The sequence below is a fragment of the Suricata suricatta genome, chromosome 7 (genome assembly GCF_006229205.1).
Source record: "Suricata suricatta isolate VVHF042 chromosome 7, meerkat_22Aug2017_6uvM2_HiC, whole genome shotgun sequence".
In the NCBI taxonomy this organism is placed as follows: domain Eukaryota; kingdom Metazoa; phylum Chordata; class Mammalia; order Carnivora; family Herpestidae; genus Suricata; species Suricata suricatta.
In genome coordinates this window covers 5,133,971-5,140,230 of record NC_043706.1, presented here as the reverse complement: position 1 = coordinate 5,140,230, position 6,260 = coordinate 5,133,971, and the positions used below count along the sequence as shown (strand labels likewise).

Here is a 6,260-nt window from a genome sequence, read left to right as displayed (position 1 = left end):
TTTCCTCTGTCTGTCCTGCTTCACATTGTTTTCTTGAAGTTCCACAAAATCAAGGGATTCTAGTAAACGTCTAGTTTCTGCAGTGTAGCTAGAGTAAAACTCAGACCTGAGAGTGAATTTTTGGAGGTCTGTTCGTGGTAGTTATGAAAAGACCACTGATGCTGAATAGAAGGCATAATTTTATTCAAGTCCGCATCTTTTATTATAGCCTGGCCAAACCTGATCTCCCAGGTGTTAAGGGGGAGAGAATGGCCCCAGAACAAAGGGAGCAGTGAGATTATATGGACAGAACATGTCATCATTTAGTTAACCAATTACAATTCGCAGCATTCCTTGGTTGCCAATTACATTGTAATACACAGACATTAGTTTTGGCGGGAACCTATCATTTTAAGGGTCTTTGTCCCTTTAGAATGACCAGTCATAGTTAGACACCTAAGATACCACCAGAGAGAGTGACCAGGTGACTTTCACCTGTACACTGCTTCAGTCAGGTCTTAGTAGAAGGGTGGGGTTACCTAACAGAATCGTGAAAAACTAGTCAAACTTCAGGTGACAATGTTCCTTATCGAGTTACATTCTGAGGGTCTTTCCAGATTGTCCAGTCTTTAATTATTCACCACAATGGGAGTTTAAACCGAATTTATATACAGTAGGTTCTCTGTTATCTTATAAGTTGACCTATAACAGTGGCATCATTCCATGCCGTCATCAAAGCACCAGAATTATGAGGGGAGATTAACTGCAGTGTTGCCACCCACACAGTTAGGTATTCCACTTCGCAGGATGTGTTTTCATGTGATGAGGAGGGGAGGGTTGTTCCTTTCTCGGATGGTGGTGCTATTCTGGAGTGGTGAGTGTCAGAAGAGCTAACCTTTATGTATTTATTTATTTATTTAGTTAGTTAGTTAGTTAATTTATTTATTTATTGCTTTTGTCATTAAAATCAAGTATAGGATGTGTAGCCTCCCTATCCTTTGGTCCACATAACACACAGTTGCCCTTCTTTCAGACTTTTTCAAAATAATCTCTGAAGATGTCTTACCTTTAGAACCCTTATCTTTACCATCTTTTTCAGTATGTTTGTACTTATCAAGAAGTCGAAATATTTTGTTAGTTCAGCATCTTCAACCTCCTCGTCTTTTTTTGCTATTGATTATTTTTGATAGAGAAAGATAGAGTGTGAGCAGGGTAGCAGCAGAGAGACACAGACAGACAGACAGACACCGAGGTGTCAGCATAAAGCTTGATGTGGGGCTCGAACTGACGAATTGTGAGATAGAGACCTGAGCCAAATTCGGACGCTTAACTGACTGAGCCACTCAGGCACCTCGTTTTATTTTTAACATGCATGTTTGCTTTAAAAAATTTTTTTGTTTATTTTGTGCAAATAAATCTTACTAAGTACTTTAAAGCATTGTGCTGAGTTTAAATTCATACTGTTTCTTTCTGAATGTAACACGTCACCTTTCACATCTATTCCCCTCCCAGCTTATATGACGGTTCACCCCCATTTACTCATTTCTTCCATCATCTCGCTCACAGTCTTCATAATTGTATGGAAAAAGAGATTGAGAGGGGCACCTGAGTGTCTCAGTCACTTAAGCGTCTGATATTTGATTTCAGCTCAGGTCATGATTTGACTGTTCCTGAGATCGAGCCCCATTTCAGGCTCTGTGCTCACAGTGCAGAGACTGCTTGGGATTCTTTGTCTCTCTCCCTTCTCTCTCTCTCTCCGCCCCTCCACTGCTTCTGTGCATGCTCTCTCCCCCTGCCCCTCAAACTAAATGAATAAATGCTTAAAATAATAGACAGAGTTTTATTCTCCATCTCTTCTTTGAATTACTTCTGGAGAAACCTAGGGACCGGATCTCTCTCATTCATGCCTTTTAATCTGTGTAGTCTGCTGTGTACAGAGATGCTGTTTCTTCTAAGAAGCTGGCTAACCTCCTGCAGCCTGGTCATACTCATCCTACTGTTCCTGTTTCTTTTAGTGCTGTGTTAATGACTAGGAAACCTCTTGTGCTCCTCTTCCACTCTTTCACCAGGATGAGTCTTAGAAAGCTGACAGGTGGGGTGTGGCTCTTTGTCTCTGCCTGCATTTTCTCCGGCTTCTTCCCTGGTCTCCCCTTTGGAGCCACATGGAATATGCTACTCCCCATTTCACATCGCTGCCCTTCCTGTGTTTAAAAACTGTTGCAGGGTCACTATGAAAAGACCACCAACACCTAATAGAAGCAAGGCACAATTTTATTCATGCCCACATGCTTTTATTAAGGCCAGGCCAGCAGAGAATGGCCACCAAACCAAACAAAGGAGGCAGTGCTGGGAGCCAAAGAAAGGATTAAAAGAACTCTGGTGGAATGTTGCAGCAAGATAAGCAGCTGTCAAGTCCTAGATAACTGAGGGCTTCAGGGACTGAGATTATCATCTGTTAACCTACCACAGGTCCCCTGTACCTTGTACTCCGTGCCCCCCCCCCCGCATTTTTCCCTTTCTGCATTCCTTCTTCCCCCTACACCCATATATAATCAGCTGCCATGATTAAACTTAAGAGCTTGATCAGACCTCCTGTCTTGCTCTCATTTTTGTGTCTCTTGTCCCATCCATTCATCAGTTCCCTCCTCCAGGTTCCCATTGAATGACCCCGCGAGCCTAGGCAAGGCAGTGAGATTATATGGACAGAACATGTCATCATTTAGTTAACTAATTACAAGTCACAGCATTCTTTGGTACCAATTACATTGTAATACACAGACATTAGTTTTGTTGGGAACCTATCATTTTAGGTTCTTTGTCCATTTAGAGTGACCAATCATAGACATTTAAGATACCCCAAGAGACAGTGACTAGGTGACCTTTACCTGTGGACTTTGCTTCAGCCAGGTCTTAGTAGAGGGGTGGGGTTACTTAACAGAATCTTGAAAAACTAGTTAAACTTCAGGTTACAATGTTCCTTATCGAGTTACATTCTTAGGGTCTTTCCAGATTGCCCAAATCTTTAATTAATCACCAGAACAGGAGTTTAAACCAATCTTAAATGAGGTAAGCCCTCTGATATCTCATAAGTTGACCTAGTACATTTCATAAGGTGACCTATAACACAAATGAATGCTGGGTTGTGTTTCCCTTCATTCTTCTTGATCTCCTAGTAGGGAATCATTTTATACTGTCATCGTACAGCATTATCTCTGTTGCCGGTAAATTCCTGGATAATTGTCTGTGATTGATTGGCACAGGTTTTCTCTAACTTCTTGTACTTTATCAGCTTCCAGTAGAGAAAGAGAGAACACAGAATATGGGACTGAAAAATGGCTGAGTTTTCGATTTCTTGGCTTGGGCCCTCACTGAACGTCTTGTCTAGATTTCCTTCCCTCCTTTTTGTTTGCTGAGGATCTGGGTCCTGGGAGCCCCTTGTAGATGAGGGAGCAGTGGCAGGCCTCTCCCCAAGGTGCTCCCTGAGCTGCCTTTTCTCGACACCTCTCTCCAGGCGTGGGCAGCTCCAGGGTGGAGGAGTGTGACTCGTGAACAGTTCATCACCTGCTTTGTCAAGAGAGAGTGCTGGAATTGAGAGAGATCAGGGCCTTATTCCTTACCATGGAATCTTGGAGGCTTGTTTGGGAGAAACTGGCAATGAACCTCTGACTGGTGAGCCACAGAACTTCAGTCATAATGTTCTGTGCACCTGTTGAGGATGACAGTCTCTGTCTTGTCCTTCGGATTGTTATTAGGAAATTCCGATGTTGTGAAATGCATACAATTGCCTTATGAATAAAAGGACTATTATAAGTGGCTATATTATTGATGATGGTGATGATACACCATTTATTTCCTTATTAGCAGGATAGAATAATGGTTGACAATATTCAGCTTTCTTCCCGTTTTCATAGGGAAACAAGTGAACTATTATTTCCTTAATGCCAGAAAGTTAAATTCTTTTTATTTTATATTATTTCTAATTATGTTTAATGTTTTATTTTTTTTGAGACAGAAAGAGACAGCATGAGTGTGGAAGGGCACAGAGAGAGGGAGACATGGAATTGGAAGTGCCTCGGGTACCTGGGTGCCTCAGTTGGTTAAGTGTCAGACTTTCGGTCTGGTCATGATCTCATGGTTCGTGAGTTTGAACCCCACATTGGGCTCTCTGCTGTTAGCCTACAGCCTGCTTTGACTCCTGAATCCCCCTCTTCCTTTGTCACCCCCGCTCAAAATAATAAAGATAAAAAACATAATCTCTACACCCAACATGGGGCTCAAACTTACCACCTCAAGATCAGTCTCCTCCTCTACCACCTAAGCCAGTTAGGCACTCCCTTAAAGTTAGACTCTAAAGGAAAACTTTCTGTCTAACTGATCATAGGCCTGCTGATAAATAGAATTGAAAGATTGGACAGTCTCAGAATTGATGAACAGTTTACTAGATTCAGAAGTTGAGTAACAAAGGGAAGGAAAAATTCTTTTCTCTCCTTCAAGATCTTCTGGCTGGCCTAGGATTGAAACTGCCAAGAGTCAGATTAACGGGCAAAAAAAAAAAAAATCCAGGCGTTATTACACGTGCACATGGAGGCCCAGTAATGAAGTTGAGCCCTGAAGAAATGACCAATGTAGGCAGGTTTTATACTTATTAGACAATACAGTAAATCTTTGAGAAATTGATAGGACAAAGAAAATTTAACATTGGGCGTTTTGATTAGTAAGGAATCCTGAACAGAATTTAGGCCGGGCTAGCAAATTAGTGAAAAGTAACAAGGGGGGGTGTTTATACAGGCTTCTGGGCTCTAAATTTCCCATCTCTGTGATAAGACTGTCTCTCTAGCTCCTGGTACAGAGGGGACCTTTCCCATGAGACATTTATTTCTTGCTTTCCGAAAAAGATGGAGAAAGGTCTGAGTGTCCTGGTTGCCTAGGCTAGTTCTTAAGTGACTTTTATTTAACATAAATGGTCAGGGGGCATGGGTGGCTCAGTCAGTTGAGTGTCTGACTCTTGACTTCGTCTCAGATCACTGTCTCAGGGACGTGGGATCGAGTGCCATGTCCTGCTCTATGCTGAGGGCGGAGCCTGCTTGGGATTCTGTGTCTCTCTCCCGTGCCCCTTACCCCTGCTCATGCCCTCTCTCTCAATCTCTAGAATAGAATAGAATAAAAATTTTTAAATTCAAAAACAAATAAAATAAGTGGCACACTTTGGGGCAGCCCACCCTTGGACCCCACAGTAACCACCAGCTGTGTTCAAAATTTGACCCAACACAGGTTGGCATTCATCTACACACCAAGCACTGAGCCCCTGGACTCGGCCATCACCTAGCACTGATGAGGCTTTCCTGCACAGTTACCCACCTGCCCTTGCCCAGTGTTCTAAAGGTACTAATTGAATTATTATAGCACAGGACAAAGCACTTAGTTAGGTAGCAGGGATGACTCCTTTCGGTAGAAATTGAGTTCAGAGAGATAGAAGTGCTGAGCCAATTGAAAACTCAGCTATTCCCATAATTAGGGAGATCATGGGAAGCCCCGTGAGACACACTCAAGGCTTTACCTGCTGCAGTTTTCCTTCCTAACGTAGAAACAGAGTCTCCAGGAGTATAAAACTCGTGTTATTTACAGTGGCGAGGCTGTGAGGCTGTGTCTTCATTTTGCAGCAGCTTAGAAAAGAGCTTAAAGGGGCACTTGGTTGACACAGTCGATTAAGCGTCCGACTTTGGCTCAGGCCATGATCTCAGTTTTCATGGGTTCGATCCCTGTGCCTGGCTCTGTGCTGACAGCTAGCTCAGAGCCAGAAGCCTGTCTTCAGATTCTGTGTCTCCCTCTTTCTCTGACCCTCCCCTTTTTGTGGTGCCTCTCACTCACAAAAATAAATAAAACATAAAATAGTAAAAATTTTAAAAATAATAAAAAATAGAAAAGGTGGTAAAATATTTAGTCTAGCAATTGGCCCATCAGTGCATAAATCAGTCTGCCCAAAATACGTATAAATAAATACTACCTTTTCTTCCTCCCAGCGTATAGCTTGTCACTGAATGTTGTCTATCCATGCTCGAATTGTTCATTTATGTGTTTCTTCCAGTCCCCGCAGTGTGAGCAGGAAATCGCCATGTTCCTTTGTAGCACTGCTGTTTCCTTGACCCCTAGAATCGAAGCCGCTCAGGTGTCACAGCCCTGGAAGGGCAGTCACCCCTGGGCGGGAAGGCTGCGTTCACAGAGACTGTTCTGTCATCGTGACCAAGAGGCGAGGGGAGGACTAATACAAGGAAGGGAAGGTC

The 6,260-nt window shown here is 42.9% G+C and overlaps 2 protein-coding genes across 2 annotated transcripts in view; both read right to left on the bottom strand.

The window, feature by feature from the left end:
* Positions 1–6,260, bottom strand: part of LOC115296524 (zinc finger protein 91-like) — an 80,479-nt gene that overhangs the window by 44,753 nt on the left and 29,466 nt on the right. The window lies entirely within an intron of this gene.
* LOC115295647 (zinc finger protein 665-like) overlaps positions 1–6,260 on the bottom strand; it is a 114,016-nt gene that overhangs the window by 78,308 nt on the left and 29,448 nt on the right. The gene's annotated exons all lie outside the window — the stretch shown is intronic.